The 17,773-nt window shown below is 51.1% G+C and overlaps 1 long non-coding RNA gene across 1 annotated transcript in view; it reads left to right on the top strand.

The window, feature by feature from the left end:
* LOC132414356 (uncharacterized) overlaps positions 1 to 5,652 on the top strand; it is a 127,425-nt gene extending 121,773 nt beyond the window's left edge. The window contains exon 3 of the long non-coding RNA XR_009516939.1: positions 5,584 to 5,652. This is a non-coding gene — a long non-coding RNA (uncharacterized lncRNA). The remainder of the gene's footprint in view (positions 1 to 5,583) is intronic.
* Positions 5,653 to 17,773: the final 12,121 nt, after the last annotated feature.

Genomic DNA, 17,773 nt, shown 5'->3' with positions numbered 1-17,773 from the left:
GGCTGCCCATCTGCGTGATGGAGAGAGTGAAGCTCAATTCACCGAAGTGGGGAGCTTCCAAGGGGAGCCTGGTTGAGGCAGTAGAATAGGTACCACTTGGATGTGGCGAATTTGAGATGATTTGGCAATCGGTGATCACCCTGCCCTGCAGGCAGCTGGCACACCGGGGCTTAGGATAAAGGTTAGGGCCAGGGTTTTGGGAAGTCTTTCATCAAGGATGAGGGGAAAGGGTGGAAATTCAGCCGGCTGAGGACTGAGCCTCAGGGCTCCCCTCTGTGCTGCACCAGGAGGCAGAAGAGGATCCAGGGAAGAGACGGGGAAGGCGATCTTGTGAGACTTGGGCGCCCGAACGGGGTCCACGAGGATCCCAGTCCCCAGGCTCACATCCCCTCTCTCTTGTCCACGCTCCTGGGGGGGGGGCAGCAGGCCCCTTATCTCCCCCACGGCCCCTGCAAGCTGTGTCATGGAGCCTGGCCTCTGTTTACAGCCTGGAGTTGGGTAACAGGCTCCGAGAAGTGGTAGGTCCTGAACTAAAACGTGAATGCCATCAGAGAGCCCTCTGTCCGTAACAACGCAGGTATTTGGAAAATGCCACAAAGCAGGTCTGCTCAGCCCTGCGGCTGCAGCCTGTCAGCAGGGCGAGGATTCTTGGTCAAGTACACAGTTCAAGCCAGTACTGACCATATCCTTCAGTGGAAAGCGCTGCTCTCCTATCAGTGAAATCTCAGGCTGCCCCTGAGATTACCCCGCGGCGGCCCTTGCCGTCTGGGTGTGTCCAACTTCTGGTCTTACCCTGATCGTGCAGGAGGTCCCAAGGGAGCCCTTGCCAGGTTGCACCTCAAACCCCAACTTTGAGTCAAGCTGGCAGCCACTGATCCCCGATTTCCAAGCTGTTTCTGATTTCACAGGCCATCCTGCAACTTCTATTTTGACTGTTTTTAAAAATTGCATCTATAGTTTTATTTCTAGTTCAAGACGATGAATATCCCTTGCATTTTTATTATCTATTGAATACCATGGCTTTTTTTTTTTTTTTTTTTTTTTTTGCGGTACGCAGGACTCTCACTGTTGTGGCCTCTCCCGTTGCGGAGCGCAGGCTCCGGACGCGCAGGCTCAGCGGCCATGGCTCACGGGCCCAGCCGCTCCGCAGCATGTGGGATCTTCCCGGACAGGGGCACGAACCCGCGTCCCCCGCATCGGCAGGCGGACTCTCAACCACTGCGCCACCAGGGAAGACCGGCATTTTGTTTTTCTTGACCAAACAACGCCTGTTCATTTTAGACGTGCAAAAATGAGAACACAGATCACCCATCAACTTACTTACCCCTAGATGACAGCTGTTAACCTTTGCTTTTTCTTCCCGGTTTGTTTTTATAACCTATGCAATTCTGTAATGTTTTTACAATAATAATAATAGCTAGCATTTATTTATTACTTACTACGGGCCAAGAAATGTGCTATGCAGTTGAACACATGGTTTAATTTAGCACCAATAAGCAGCCTGTGAAATGGAGACCAGTGTAGTTCTATTTTATATCCTCAAAGAGAAATAACATAATGGTGGTGGCTAAGAGGCTTACTAGGGGCGGCAGGCAGAGAAAGCCCTTTGTGCCCTTCTACAGCAAGAAAAAAAATTTTTTTGGCTCTTAATAAATGTTTATTGTTAAACTGCAGCATACAGAGCACTTCAATACTGTGTCCCTGGAAAATATGTTTCCAAGAGGGGGTGTACAACAGTATAAAGTATGTACTAGATAAGAAAAAATATATACAGTAGCAGTAGGCAAGTGCTCACTTTAATCACAATTCTAAATTACTTATTTTCATATTAACATAGATATTTCATAAACCAAGAAAAACTGAGCTAAGTATTACGTATTTTTTAATGGTTAACACGAGTCAAAGAATTTTTATTTAGAAGAGATCAGGAGCTGGTAATTAAAATAAATAAATAAAACTTAATCCTGACCTGGAGACAAATCCCGGTAAAGATCCAGGTTCATTTTTCTTATTGATCGCACCCTCGAATTCATTGTGTGAATTTGCCGGATTAGATGGTATAATTATCTTTTTTTTTTTTTTTTTTTTTTGCGGTACGCGGGCCTCTCACTGCCGTGGCCTCTCCCGTTGCGGAGCACAGGCTCTGGACGCGCAGGCTCAGCGGCCATGGCTCACGGGCCCAGCCGCTCCGCGGCATGTGGGATCCTCCTGGACCGGGGCACGAACCCGCGTCCCCTGCATCGGCAGGCGGACTCCAAACCACTGCGCCACCAGGGAAGCCCGGTATAATTATCTTTTATAGGCCTGGGTGGGACGATGCTCAGTGTTTACGCTGCAGGGGGGCGTGGTCAGTGGGAGCACTCAACAAAGGGTCTCAGCAAAGACTGCGAGGTCGAGGTCGGGAGATGGGAAGGAAGTAGGCAGACTCAGGGCTGAATTAAGAATTTTGTGACCTTAGGCATTTTTATCTTCGGGAGCCCCTTTCCTGGTAAAAATCAATCAATCGATCAATAATGGTACTTTACACCTCCATAAAAGGCTGAATATAATCCAGGCTGGATTCATCATTACATAGGCATCAACCTTATTGTCAAATTATTCCTTTTAATTTTAAAAGAAATTGGAACATTTTCGCGGGCCCCTAAATTATCGTTGAGTCCTGGGCAGGTGTGCCCAGTGGGTGTGTCAGCCTTAGGTAGGTTCCTAGAAAGGGGACCTGGCAGCTTGGTGTCCTGACAGCTACTTGGCCTGTTTTGTAGAAGTCCCTCGCCTGTGATTGTGGACCCACTCAGAAGGTTCAGAGTTCCCCCAAACTGCATCCCTTTTTGGCCAGAGGCGGGGCTCTCGCTTACGACGTGTTGAAATCCTGTGTTCCAGCCCATTTATTCTTCTTTCCCCACCCTGGTCTTCTCCGGCAGCAGTCTGCTGTGGGACGCGACATGTTTCAGGCTCATGTTTTCTTGGGGCCTCACCAGCCGGGCCTTTTGTTCCTCAGTCCAAGTTACCCAGGAGGACCTGCCCCTTCTATCTTGGTTGGAGGTGGTTGGACCGAGAACCACTAGGTGATGTTTGGCTCGCAGCATCCGCGAGATGTCAGGAAGGAACCTGTCAGGGTCGGGGGGTGCAGGGGCAAGGCAGGGACCATGGGGGTGCAGGCTGTGGGTAGCCTGTGGCAGTCTCTGGCCTTCCTTGGAGGTTTGGTGTCGGGCGTGGCACGCTGCTGTTGGCCTGTTTCCAAGGGAGGCCCGTCTGCTCCCCGTCCTGCTGTTGCCCTGAAGATGCAAAGGCAGCGGGGAGGTATGTGTGCAGCCTCGGCAGTTGTGGAAGCCAGTGTGCTGTGGGCAGAGGGAGGAAGCATCCGTGCTGCTCTATCCAGCCTCCCGAGAGGCCCTGCATCTTGTCTGCCCTGGATGGCCATGCCGAGGAGAAAAGCAAAGGGAAAAGAGACCCCTGCTTGTTTTAAAGACCAGAGCAAACACAAACCACTCTGTTCAAAGCGGTGGTTCTTAGGAATGTATTTCAGGCTAGAGGTTGGATCGCCTAGAACAGGATTATAGGAGAGGGGGAGGGGCCGCTCTCTCTTGGGACACAAGTAATGTCTCTCTCACCCTCCTACACTGCAGGAGTCAGCTGGGCAGGTCCAGAAACCAGCTGGCGAAGAGGGGAAAGCCCTAGCGGAAGAGCGGGGAGGGGTCAGCTTGCATGAGGTTTCTGGGGAGGCGGATAAGGAGGTGTTTGAGGGGATCCCTTCTAAGCTCTCGCTTCTGTGGACCACCAGCGTTGGGTTCACCCAGGAGCTTGTCAGAAATGCAGAATCTCCGCCCGCCATGTCAGACCTACTGAATCTCCAGGTGGTCAGATGTTCCTCAAACTTTGCTGCATATTAGACTTTCCCTGGGAACTTAAAAAAAACTTTTTTAAAAAAAACCCCAGTGCCCGGACCTTAATCAAGACCAATCAGAACCACGGAGGGCGGGACCCAGGCTTCCCCTTGGGCAGCGGGAATGGCGATTTCAGTGAGTAGCCAAGTCTGGGAACCCTCCCTCCCCTCCCCATCTCATTCCCCCACCATAAGATTTAAAGAAGACCCCCTCGAGTGTCCCACTATGTCCCCTCCAATGTCTGCTGCTAAATTGGCTGGATTGAGACGTCATGGGGGGCAGGGTGAGTTTAGATTCACTTGCGTCAAATTTCTCGTCTCCCCTGGAAGGCTGACTGGAATCATTTCCAGTCACCTAGGCTTGAGCTCGAATGAGTTTATCGGATGCTTTCCACCTAATAAGCTGAACATGGGTTGGGCAGGTGGGTGGCTTTGCATAAAATAGTAACAGGAATGGGAATCCATCCTGGGTGCTGGGGTTGGAGTTGGAGAGCACACTGCTGTATCGCTCGCTCCTTTTCAATGAGTTTTCTAGCATTTGCGAGTTGTCTGGTTAGGTCCCAAGAGTTGCACGCTTCATCGGAGCTAAAACTGTCAAGTTCTTTGCTCCATGGTCAAGAGGCCTATACTGCATTTGAGGTTGGCTGTGGTTGAGGAAGCCAGCCCAGCGAACATGCCCCCAGGATTGGGGGAGGGGGTCCTGGAGCGCACCGGGATCCTGATCCAGCGGCTGCAGCCCAGCCCCATCCTCGGAAACTCTAGAAACCTAGGGAGTGATCCAAGCCCCGCGATGATGTGTGTGCATCCAGCGAAGGGACAGAACGCCACCCAAACAATCCTTTCTCTTGTGAGTGAAGGTTACAGGTTTTCTGTTTCAAACCTGATGGTGTTGTTTTCCTCCTTTTGCTTTCTTCTCTCTGTTTTCACTTGCCAACCTAAGGGTCTAGAGTGATTTCTTTGAGCCTTATGATGGCGAGGCTTAGAATGAGGCTATTATCTTTGAACACCTTTTGAAATACTACTCTTCCTGGTGTCTGAATTAGGTTGAACAGAGGTCGGCTTTAAAGATTAAATATCTATTCTTTGGCAGCAACAGTGACTATGCTGATAGCTGTGCGTGTTCGCTCAGGAATTCTGCGGGTGGTGTGGGATAGCCTTGTTCTCTAGAAACCCGCAAAGGAGCAAAATGAATAAAAACATAGCTAATATTTATTGAGTGCCCAGAGCTAGGTGTTCCTCATGTGTTATCTCATTCAGTGAATTCAAACATATCATAAGGTCAGAGTATATAAAAATTCAGAAACGCTGTCACAGAAATCTTTGAGCAAAAGTCTCCCCAACTCAGGACTGTGGCAATAGATTAATTTTGTAGTAAAGGTCCATTGTGAATTTAAATTCTGTTAAAACTTTAAAACAATGACTATCCAGTGTCCTACCCATTCATGTCTTAGTTTATTCTAGATCTGGTTTATTATGGTGATAACCTATATTTCTTTGAAAGTATTCTTCAGTTTGCCATGTACACGATGGATAGGAAATGGATTTCTCCATTTATTCTGAATTGATGGTAGTTTTATTCTATATTGAAGAATAAACAGCTATAAACTCCTGTGTCCCTGGGAGGCTGTCTGGCATTCGTTTTAAGCTTGAAGATGAGTTTCGTTATCTGGTTTCCTGTTTTAAATCTCCCTTTCTTTTTCCAGGTGAAATCAGAGGTTCGTGACTGACCTGAGTAGGTGCTTTGAACCGAGAAAGAAGGACAAGATAAAAGGTGAGCTGCACATAGTAATCAGGGCACAGCCCTGCTGCTCTTCTTGCTTTGGGGGTTCTGCTCCTTCCACGTCATACCTGGCTGCCCCGATATCCCTACGCACTTGCGTGCCAGCCTGGAGTGCAACTGGCAGGCCGGAGCCTTGCACTGGCCATCAGAGAGGGTCCAGAGACACAGGCTGGTAAATTCTAACAGTCATCATGATAAATTCAGGCCAGGCTTTTACTTAGATGAACTCATTCTTACCTCTCACAGCCCAAGCCAGTCAGTCATGTTATACCCAACCTACAGAGGAGGAAACCGAGGTCCAGTCATTCACCCGGGACTGCACAGTTAATTAGCCAGGGAGCCAGAGCTGGCACCGGTACTGTGATCTCTTTCCGTTCCGAGTGACAGTGAATCGTCCCAGTCGCCGGCGCACCGTGCATCAGTGTTCCTGCCACCTGCTCTTTAGACGCGTGGGTCCGAGGCGGGACACAGATGTCTTGCATTTTGCAGGGAGAACCATCAGGTAGGTGACTCCAAGGCTGCAGGTCTAGGAGACAAGGGGGCGTATGATTTCTCCTGCTGCCCTTCAGGAGCGGAGACTGGCTGCAGGATTCAAGGGGATCGCAGGGCTTCTGGAATGCTGCTGACTGCAGTCTGGCCCTAATAAAGCAGGACGTGGGGCAAGGGGCCACTCCCTGGGTGCGAGGGCTGGGTTACCTATAGCTCTCTAGACCCCATCATCCACAGAAGTCGCAGTTCTGGCTGTAAGTCCCAGGCACACGTACACGTCAGTCCTGCCAAGGTAGCTGGAAGCTCGGAACGTGGGCATGTTTGACTGGAGGCAGCAGATGGTCTAATAAAGGGCGTGCTGTGCTATGCAAAGCAGGGCTTTGGAACTGGGAGATTATGGTGCAAATTCGCCACTGTTGGTCTAGCATCAAGGTAAACAGCATGGACCCAGAAGTCCTGGGTTCAAATCTTACTTCCGCTGCTTTCTCACTTTGTGACCACAGGCTGGTGACCTTCACTTCACCAAACCTCAGTTTCCACATCTGTAAAATGGGGATAATAAGGATTATCCCCGCCACGGTGTGATGTGAAAGGAGAGAATACACCGAGTTAGGTGCCTGGCACCGTGCCTGGGACATGTGACGCATACAGTCAATGTCAGTGTTGTTGTTGTTTTTCTTACTAGCTCTGGACATGATCTTGGGTAAATCACGAAGCCTCGGTTTCCTCGTCTGTAAGCTGGTGATGCTAATGCCCTATCCTCAGGGGAGGTCGTGAGTTGAATGAGATAACACAGAAAAGCGTAGGTCACGATAGGTGCCCTGTCTATTAGCTCTCTTGCTCATTTATCATTATCTACCTGGATCAGTCAGAAGGAAGGCAGCCACTGAGTGATACGAATCCCTCCCTCCGCTAGACTACCAAGTCCCAACAATTGCTCTGCAGCGATTTTTCAATTTTTTAAAAAAAATTTTATTACAGTGTAGTTGCTTTGCAATGTTGTGTTAGTTTCAGGTGTACAGTAAAGTGAATGAGTTATACATGCGCATACATCCACTCTTTTTTTAGATTCTTTTCCCATACAGGCCATTACGGAGTACTGAGTAGCGTTCCCCGCGCTATAATTAGTAGGCCATTATTAGTTATCTATTTTAGATATAGTAGTGTGTATACGTCAATCCCAATCTCCCAATTTATCCCTCCCCTGGTAACCGTAGGTTTGTTTTCTACATCTGTGACTCTCCTTCTGTTTCGTACATCAGTTCATTTGTACCCTTTTTTTAGATTCCGCATATAAATGATATCGTACGATATTTGTCTTTCTGTGTGTGCCTCACTTCACTCAGGATGACAATCTCTAGGTCCATCCATGTGGCTGCAACCCCGATTTTCCAGTCTGAACCTTCTCTCTTCCCAGCCGCCCGCTGCTGCTCTTGACTTTGGTAGCACAAGCTGGGATGCACCCTAGGGGCTCCAGTCTTTCTTTTCCAAAGTAATTCTATTTGTTTTCCCTAAGCCTCTTTCTTAAACCCAGGATTCATCATGTCACTTTCTGACTGAAAACAAACAAACAAACGAAAAACCTTCTATGGATTTCTATTGATCATCTCAGCAAACAGATCTCATTGGGCACCCACCTTATCGCCCACCACTCGAATCTGAAGCCTTTCAGCTGAGCCCACCTGCTTTGGATCCTACCCCCCAAGACTGGATTATTCCTGCACCCCGCCTCTGTGCTCTCCCCACACCCTCTCCCTGTGTCCCCAACTGTGTGCTTCACCTCCTCCAAACCCCACACCCGCAGGGCCCTGCCGCACCGTCGGCCCCTACACCCGGCACATCACCTTACTTTCAGGACTTCACCTGCCATCTTGTGTGCCTCCCCAGCTGGTGCCTTGAGAGTGGGTGGAGGCGGGGTGGGGCTTGTTTTCTGTCACTGGGGTGTTTTGTTTATCCCACCCCTTTTTCGCTGCTCATTCTAGGACCTGCACAGACTGGGTGCTCGGACGATGATGGTGTGGGTTACCTGCTGGGAGGATGGGCCTGGAAAGGAGAGTCAGTTGCTTAAATGAGGCTTTAGCCGCTGTGTGGCTTTGGCAGGCTGTGTGTGAGCCATGGGGCGGGAGCAGGGGGTTAATGAGTGACTCCAGGGGGATTTCCAGGCAAATTGTGGGCACTGCCTTTCTGAGAACAGCCTCTCTGCCTTAGCCCGCCCTCTCCCCTCCCTCCCTGGACGACCCCCCCCCCACCTGAATGCCAGTTCATTCCATAAGAGGCACAGTCCCTATTCCCATCGGGATGGCAGTGATGCCCTCATTCGTTCATTCATTCGTTCTTTCATTCGTTCATCTAACAGGTCGCGCTGGGCGCCTGCTCTGGGGCAGGACTGTTCTAGGCAGAGAACATGATCCTCATAAGAGGCACAGTCCCTATTCCCATCGGGATGGCAGTGATGCCCTCATTCGTTCATTCATTCGTTCTTTCATTCATTCATCTAACAGGTCGTGCTGGGTGCCTGCTCTGGGGCAGGACTGTTCTAGGCAGAGAACATGATCCTGTTCTCGTGGAGCTTGCTTTCCAGTGCGGGGTGGGGGGACTGGGGGGGTTGGGGGCAGGTAGATAATACACAGAATGGTAAATAATTAACTTATCTAGTACATGATAGCAGAATAGTAAATAATTAACTTGTCTAGTGCATAATAGCCTTGTGGAAAAGAAAATAGAAGCAGGAGCTGTTCAGATGCGCTGGGTGGGGAGTAGAGGGCAGGTTGCAGCCTTGAATAGGTCGGACGAGAAGGTGACATCTGAGCACGGCCTTCAAGGAGGTGAGGTCTCTGCCAGCAACAGCTCCATCAAGGCCGAGGCAGGAGCGTACCTGGTGTCTTTGAGGACAGAAGCGCAGGTGGGGTTGGAACTAAGTCGGGGAGCTCAGTGCCTGGGGATGAGGCAGAGGCCAGGGAGAGCCTTGGGGCCGTCAGGCTTTCCCTCCGAGGGCCCTGGGAGCCATGGCAGGATTTGGAGCGAAGCTGTGCCAGCAGCCCACTTCCTAGGGGCTTGTATGGAAGCCGAGAGGCCGGGGCAGCTGAGGGATGAGGGTGCAAACAAAAGGGACATTGAAGGTGCCTTTTCTCTCCTCTTCGCTCACATACAGGTGACAATAGAATGATGTTTAAGGTGGGGATGAGCTGAAACTCCCACTGCCGCTTCCCAGGGGCTGAGTCTCAACAGCTGCGCCTGCCTTACTCAGCAGAGGCTCTTGCACTGGGGTTGGGGCTTAGCGCAAGGATCCCATCTCCCCTCATCCCTGCCAGTGGAGCCACCCGGGGCCACACGGGCAGGCTGCAGACTCGGCAGCAAAGAATAGTAGTGACAGATGAAAAAATAAAGGAAATAGGGAAAAAATTACAGGAGGAGAGAGACCAGCTACCCCTGTTTCCCCATGCTTGTTGTGTCGGGGCGGTGAGGGGTGCAGGCTGCTCTCAGAGGACCCCTGGCGGTGGGGTTCTCACCCCTCAGAGTGACCAGTACTGCTCAAGGTCATCCCCTTTCCCCCTCCCCCCAAGAACGTGGGCCTCGACAAGTGCAGGGATGCATGGCATAATGGTAGGAATGGCATGGCTCTTCCTTCATCTTTCCTGTGCTGTGGTCACGGGGACCACCAAGGTGGGCACGCTAGGGGTGGTCCAGAGCTCACCTCGGAAACAGGGTCTTTCTTAAAATGCTGCCAGGAAGACCTGGTCTTGGTCTTGTCAGCAAATGCCCTATGATGGCAGGTGCACTGAAAACTCGGCCCGTAACACACCTGAAACTAACACAACATTGTGAATCAACTATACTCCAATATAAAATAAAATTTTTTTAAAGAAAACAACAACAAAAAAAGAAAAAGTAAAGGAAACTCAGCCCATAATGGAATGCCTAGCGGCCATCTTTGGGGGACTTCTCTGTGACTCACATATGGCGGAGGAGGTAGCTAAGGACTGTGACCCGGACCCCCGTGTACCTGGTGACGCCTTAGAAACGTGTCCGTGCTCTGTTGGAAACGCTTGGAGAAAGGAAAAGACGGAGGGCAGAGTGGACTCTTTGTTGCACATTTCCCCCACACTTGAGTGTGCTTCCAAATGGCTGCACCAAGCTCCTGGTACCGGCTCTCCTGGGGACACTTTCCTACCCATCGCCTCGCACTCTTTTACTTCCCAACCAAATGGCCCAGGGAGATGGAACGAGATGGTGGCCCCATGGCTGGGCCCATGGAGCAGTAGTCGTAAACAGCAATATTAAAATATGACCGACTTGCATTGATTTAGCAGACTTCCTTTCAATCAACCATCATGTTCACTGCCCTTGAGCCCCAGAGGCTCCTGTGTGAGATCGTCAGGGAGAGGAACTATTTTTAGAGATGAAAAATCTGTCGCCCCGGGCGGGAGGACGGGCGCTTTCCTCCATCCATCCATTGTGTGTGTGTGTGTGTGTGTGTGTGTGTGTGTGTGTGTGTGTGTGTGTGTGTGTGTGTGTGTGTGTGTGTGTGTGTGTGTGTGTGTGTGTGTGTGTGTGTGTGTGTGTTGGGTAGGGGAGAGGTGTGGCAGCTAAAATGGTGATTCCTGCCGTGACCATAATTGAGAGGGAAAAGCTGGGGCTCTGGGAAGACGAAGCACGTCGCAGTTCTGAGCGGCCGTGGGGATGACCTCACCCAGGGGACGAGAGCCATCCAGAGGACGCGCCGACGGAACTTTCCCTCGGGGTCCAAATGTGAGTCACCGTGGCTCTGGTCCCTGCAGCGGGCTCCGTCCCCAGGCCTCCCACTTCACCCTGGGACATCGTGGTCACTGGTCCGGCCTCATGATTCACTCGGTCCCTCAAGCCAGCAGCCGGGGGTGGAGTCTCTCTCCTGGCATCTGTCCCCTCAGTGCTATCAACGCAGATGCTATGTGCGGGACGTGTGTAGCAGGGAAAGCACCTCACACCCTGCAGGGGTCAGGCCAAAGCCACTGCCACAGCCAGTGGATTTCAAAATGCAGTTTGGAAAGTACGGGGTGCTCCATGGAGCGAAGACAGCCACAGCCTGACCTCTCCGAGCCCCCGGGGATGAGTCACGCCGTGATACCTGAGAGGTGGGGGGATAAACAAAGCTCACCAACGAGGAGCTCCACGTTGGCGCCCCATCTAGACAAGCGAGTTCACCCAAAAGGCCAGCGGCTGGCAGGGTGTCAGGTTTCTCGCCACACCCAGGGCTCAGCCTCTGCTGTCATTTCTCTTCCTTGGTTTTCATCTTCTAAGGATAGAAATAGTGTCATCTTTTCTCAGTCTGTCAGTCTCACACCTGCCGGCAGCTCCTGGCCGGGAGATGCCCAGTTGCTATCCAATTTGATGTCATCTCTGTTTACTGTCTGTTTTAGAAACCAGGTAGCGAGAGGGACTTTTTGAGGATGAAAAAAAAGTAAATCCCCAAACTATCTCAGTGAGGGGTTTTTGTTTTTGTTTTTTTTATCTCTTGTGCTTTATTTTCATATTTTCCTTTTCTCTCTCTAACTTTGTCTTTTTAATTACAAACAACTATTATTCTGTAGGAAAGACCATACATGAGTGGGGAAGGAAGGATTACCCAAAGAGGTGTATGAGTTTGTTTTCCCAGATGAGATTTATCAGATGTCTATCTGGGTGATTTCCTCCTGAGAGATTTCCTCCAGACCCACCATAGGAGCCTGATGCCAGCATCTTGGCCTTGGTGGCCAGTCCTGCCTCTCACCTGACGCAAGAAGGAGGGAAGCATGTTAATAGCAATGGGACTCAGTTTACCTACCTTCAACCCCTGTTATTCCCAAGATGGAAGCTGACTTATTGCCTCACAGTTGTGTCCTTTGGTTCATCAGTTCTGGAATTTTCCACTTCTAGTCCGTTCCCAAACAGAGGGTTGGGAAGGTAGGAGAGCGCCATTAAAGGTCAAAGGTGACACAGGCCTCACCCAGCCTCAGGCCTGGGTGGACACCTGTCAGGCTCTCTCTCCAGACTCCTGGTGGGTCAGGACTCACCGTCCCAGTTGAGGGAGTGGGCTGAAGAGCAGGAAGGGTGGAGGCTGGGTCCCAGGGATGCCGTTTGGCCTAAACCAATGAGGGTCAGCTCCACGGGACTCAGCTGACCTGGAAAACAGGTGGTCGAAGGTACGGGCATGAACGTCCCTCGGCCAAGGTGTGAGAGCTTGTGTGAGGCTCCGGTGACTCACTCTGCTTAGCAAACGATAAACGAGAAGTGACTCACTTTCAACCCTGAACGAGAACTCCTAAGGCCAGGCCGCCAGCACCTGTCTGGGACACGGTTAGTTATTAACGCTGCCGGTAAGAGTGTCGTGGGAACCAGACGCTGGCCTGGATTTGCTGGAGGCGGCCTGACTGCTCCCAGCTCCCACACTGTCCACTCACCTTCTTAGGGCTCCTTCCAGCCTGACCCCGAGTGCAGAAGAGGCCGTGGACCTCTTAGTTGTAGAGCATCTCTCAAGGTGCCCCTCGGGGTGCAAATTCCACAAAGGACGAGGTTTGGTGAGGGGAAAACACGGCCGGCAGATCAGCCCGAACACCGGCGTTCCAGGGCTGGACTGCGGATGCACTCCCTGCCCTGCGGGTGCTGCCCCCAGAGTTCTGCTCTCTGGGGCTCCGTCAGACCTGCAGTGCATGGCTTCGGGTGGTGTGGGCGACATTGTCCAGGGGCCCCGCCGAAGAGGAACTCTGCCGCCTCCCGTGGAGGCCCCGGACCCGGGATCATCAGCTCAGGCCCTGCTGAGCTGTGACCCCAGAAGACGGTAGCGTCCTTGCTCCCTTCTGCCCTGCGGGCAGCCCACCGCGTCCTGCGGCTGCTTGGGACAGCTCAGGGAAGCAGAGGGCCCGGCTCTGAGCACAGCTACAGGGCAGGTTGGGAAAGCCGTAGCTTGTGGGTTGAGCACGGACGGCATTCATAGCAGCTCCGCCCTCTCCTCTTTCTTTTCCCTGCCTGGAAAAGGACACCGTGGGGGGACTTCCCTGGCAGTCCAGTGGTTAAGACTTCACCTTCCAATGCAAGGGGTGCAGGTTCGATCCCTGGTCGGGGAACTAAGATCCCATGTGCCTCACAGTCAAAAAAAAAAAAAATAGCCAAAGCGTAAAACAGAAGTAATATTGTAACAGACTCAATAACGACTTTAAAAATGGTCCACATCGAAAAAATCTTTAAAAATAAAAAACATACACAGGGGGCAGTTTCTCCTCCCAGATCCCCCAGAGCATCCTTCACTGCTCTTGGGGTGGCCCAGCCTGGGCGCAAGCCATGCCCTCCTCCCTCCCTCCCCCAAGTCCATGCCCTTCCACTTCCAGGCGTCAAACAGGAGGACAGATTGAATGGGAAGAGGCAGGAATTTTGGTGAGTCAGGCTCCCAGGGTCCAAACAGGAAGCCCATTGCCCAGAGGGAAGGGCCGTCCCCAATATTTGTTGCCACATGTAAAGCCCTAAAGTCCTGGGGGGCAGTACAGAGAGGGTGGGGTCACCATTTGCCCCCTGGGCTATGGAAGGAGCCCTGGGCTAGCCACTGGGGCACGTGCTCCCTGGGTGACCCTGAGGAAGTCATCGAGTTACTGCAGCAGAGTTTCCCCATCTGTGAAGTGGGAATCGTAACAACGCCTGTCCTGCTTACTTGACAGGGTCTGTGTGAGGCCAGCTGAGATCACTGAGCACGTGACCAGGGCTCTGGGAGTGGCAAAGGCCACCCAGGTTGGGGTTGAGACGCCCGGGTGCTTATGGTGATTAGCAGTAAAGCAGGGCCCGAGGCTTGTGCTCTCCTGGGAAGGTGGCTTCGCCCACCTGTGGCTTAAGAGCTGCTTGGGCCTCACACAGCTGGTAAGTCACCGGCTGGTGCGTGTGCTTTGTCTGGGCTCCAGCCTGAACAGACAGCCTGCCCTTGGCCACTGCAGGGCGCACGCCATTCTACCTTCTCTCCCTTTCTCAGTGGACGGGGCAGGAGCAAAAAGAGATCCTAGGGTCTTGCCCCTTAGGTTTTCCCGAGAGACCTTCCGACTGCCCGTGTAGAAACTCTGGTGGCGCCGAGTCCACGTAATCACTGGGGTGGTGGTTTTGGTGTCTCCTGCCGTGTGATCTGTCCTGATTTGTCACCTTCTAGCCATCAAAGACGAGAGAGGCGCATAGGAGTGTCCGATCGTATGCTGTGTACCAAGGAGGTGTGGACCAATAGTTGTTGAATACACAGATCATCTAATTATTAGTTTACGTTGCTTCGTAGTGTTCCACGCATTCACGGAGAAGAGGACTGTTGAGATTGAAGGGGTCTTTCCTGGTGGGGCAATAGCCATCTATTTAGTGCCTTTTCTATGCCCAGCACTGTGCTGAATGGATTGGGTGCAATCCTTGTTCTCATAAAACCCAACTCTTTTGACTACCTAATCCCATCCCCCATTCACACCCAGGACCTCCTGTACGTCTTTCCAGAGAGGTGTTTCCTGCGTGGATGCTTCAACAACAGAGAATTCCATCTCTCCTAAGGCCACCCACTCTCAACATTGGCAACTCCAGTTGTTGGGAAGTTCATTCATTGAGGGAGGCCCCCTCTGCTTCTGCATACTTCCAAGAGGGATTGAATTCTGGGACCTGGAAGAATCAAAGGAGACTGAGGTTACTGAGACTTGAAGAAGTGGAGAGAGAAAGGAGCCGCAGACCACCTGTAGGGGGTTAAATAGTATCCCCCAGAATTCATGTCCACCTAGAACCTCACAGTGGGGCTTTATTTGGAAATAGGGTCTTTACAGATGTAGTTAGTTAAGGATCCAATGGCAAGTCCTTAGGAGAGAAGAGAAGGGGAGACAGACACAGAGAAGAAGGCAACATGAACTCGGAGGCAGAGTGGAGCGATGCGTCCACAAGCCAAGGCTTGCTGGGAGCCCCCAGAAGCTGGGAGAGAGGGCTCTCCCTCAAGGCCTCCAGAAAGGCACCAACCATGCCGACACCTTGACTTTGGACTTCTGACCTCCAGAACTGGGCGAAGATAGGTGTCTGTTGTTTTAAGCCACCTGTTTGTGGTGATCCGTTACAGCAGCCTTGGGAAACTAATACGTCGTCCAACTGCGAAGAGCAGCGTCAGAGTACGGAAGCAGAGATAAACATGCTTCTTGGGGGCCTGGAGGAAGCAGACTCGAGGTGAGGGGCCGAGGGGAATGGACTACACGTCAGGGTGGCTCATCTGTTAGGGAGGAGGGTGTGCAGGCCAGAGGGGCCCCTGGGTGGAGGACCTTGACTCCAGGCTGTGGTGTATATAGAGGAGAACCCGTTTGCCAGGAAACTTGACGGTCTTCAGGGCCCAGAAAGGTACCCACCCTGGATTCTCTGACTCTGACCTCTCTCTGCTAAACTGTCCCCAGTTCCTCCCTCTTTATTCATGGAAAGGGATCAAGCCAAACTTAACCCTTATACCACCCTGCAAATAAATATGTGACTTTTACAATGACAGAAGTAATTATAAGATGCTTACCATTAGAAACATTTACAAAAGTCAAGGAAAATATTTAGGATCCATATTCAGTTATCTGTTACTCCGTTATTATGAAATAGTACTTCTGTATTTTTATGGGTATTATTTTCATCATAGCATCATGACATGGTAATTTTTGAACACTTTCAATGCTCTTCTTGTTTTTTTCCTTTGCTGTGAAATAAGGCCCTGATGACAATGCTGGTGGCAAGGACTGTGTGCATATCTGTACTAGTTTCCTGTGGCTGCTGTAACAAATTACCACCAACTTGGTGGTTTTAAAAAAACACACATTTATGATCAATTGGGCGATTGGGTTTGACATGTGTACACTGACTGATGTGTATAAAATAGATGACTAATAAGAACCTGCTGTATAAAAAAAATAAATAAAATTCAAAAAAACACACACATTTATTGTCTTACAGTTCTGGAGGCCAGAAGTCTAAAATGAGTCTTCTGGGGCTAAAATCAAGTTGTTGGCAGGGCTGCTTCCTTCCGGGGAGAGAACTGTCCCGGGGGCCTCTCCCAGGTTCTGGAGGCTGTCGGCATACCTTGACTTGTAGCCGCATCACTCCCATCTTTACCTTTGTGGTCCTATCGTGTCCTCCTCTCTGGAGTCAAATCCTCCTCTGCTTCCCTCTTACAAGGACACCTGTGATTGCATTTAGGGCTCATCTGGATAATCCAGAATCATCTCCCCCGTTTAAGATCCTTAATCTCATTTGCCAGGTCCCTTTTGCCACATGAGGTAACATTTATAGGTTCCAGAGATTAGAATATGTCTCTCTTGGGGGAGGGGTGTGTTAAGGCGTGTCATTATTGAGCCTGTTACCATGTCCATGACTATTTTCTTACAATAAATTCCTGTAAGTGGAAATAAAGGGTGAAAGGGCAAAACTAACCTTGCGTGAAATGTTTGGAGAAAGTCTGCAGAGTTAAATAGATTGAACCGGTGTCTTTTTTTTTTTTTTTAACATCTTTATTGGAGTATAATTGCTTTACAATGGTGTGTTAGTTTCTGCTTTATAACAAAGTGATTCAACTATACATATACATATATCCTCCTATCTCCTCCGTCTTGCGTCTCCCTCCCACCCTCCCTATCTGGTGTCTTTTTGCTACGGTCCCTTTAAGAGCCCTTCTTAGCTCTCCTTAGAGTCAGATCTGATGGGGAAGCGGGGGCAGGGGGGCGGGCTGTAGATTGAAATTCCCGTTAGAGGAATCATTTAAAGTTAGCCTCTAGGAAGCTCAGGGCTAATGAGATAATTCCCATTAGGAGAGGAAGGAAGTGAAGGTGGCTTGACATCCCTTCTGTCTCTAATTTATATGATTCACTGAGACCTCCCCCTCTTCCCCCCAGGGGCCCCCCTCCTTCGGCTGGTTCCACTGTCCACCCTCGTCCTGCCAGCCAGGGCTCTGGTTTCCAGCAAGTCCCAGCACGCCGAGAAACCTGGGAAGGTTGCCTTCTGCCCAGACGCGGCATTCGGGCTCTTTTCCTGGCAGCTGTGCCGGGGGATCTGTTCTTTGCCTCTTTCTCTTTTCCCAGAGCCTCGCCCAGCTCCCCTCCACCTCCGCCCCTGCCCAACCAACCGGGATGGGGGCTGGTGTCTGTGGGACCAAAGAAAAGAGAAAAGCTTTCAACAGAACACAGGCAGGCTCCAGGGGACCTTAGAGGCTAGGCTGCCAAGATCTCGTTTGCCCGCCCCCCGCCCCATCCCTCTGTACTTTCAGAGGGGAGAGAGAGAGAGAGAGAGAAAAGAAGGGAGGGAGAGAACAAGAGAAAGATTCTCTTCCTGTTTTGCTCAGCTGCCTACACTTTGGGTCAAAGCTCTCTCTGCAAACATGAAAATCCAGTTTGGGTCTTTCATTAGAAAAGTGTGAAGTAGTAGCCTAAGGTTCAGGGTTTTTCGAGTTCACATCAAACCCTGGAAACACATCTGGGGGTTGCAGAGCGGGACACCCAGTCTCATTGCGGGCATGTTGCCATCAGACTTGCCTCTGTCCTTCACTGGACCTGGTGGGGACAATGCTAGCCACACCCCACGCCCCCGGGTCCAGGAAGGGTCCCTGGCACGTCAAGGGAGGTGGGGCTCTTTCTTGCCCCTGGTTTCAGTCTTTT

This window comes from Delphinus delphis, chromosome 19, assembly GCF_949987515.2.
Source record: "Delphinus delphis chromosome 19, mDelDel1.2, whole genome shotgun sequence".
Taxonomy (NCBI): domain Eukaryota; kingdom Metazoa; phylum Chordata; class Mammalia; order Artiodactyla; family Delphinidae; genus Delphinus; species Delphinus delphis.
This window is presented reverse-complemented; position numbering and strand designations above follow the sequence as displayed.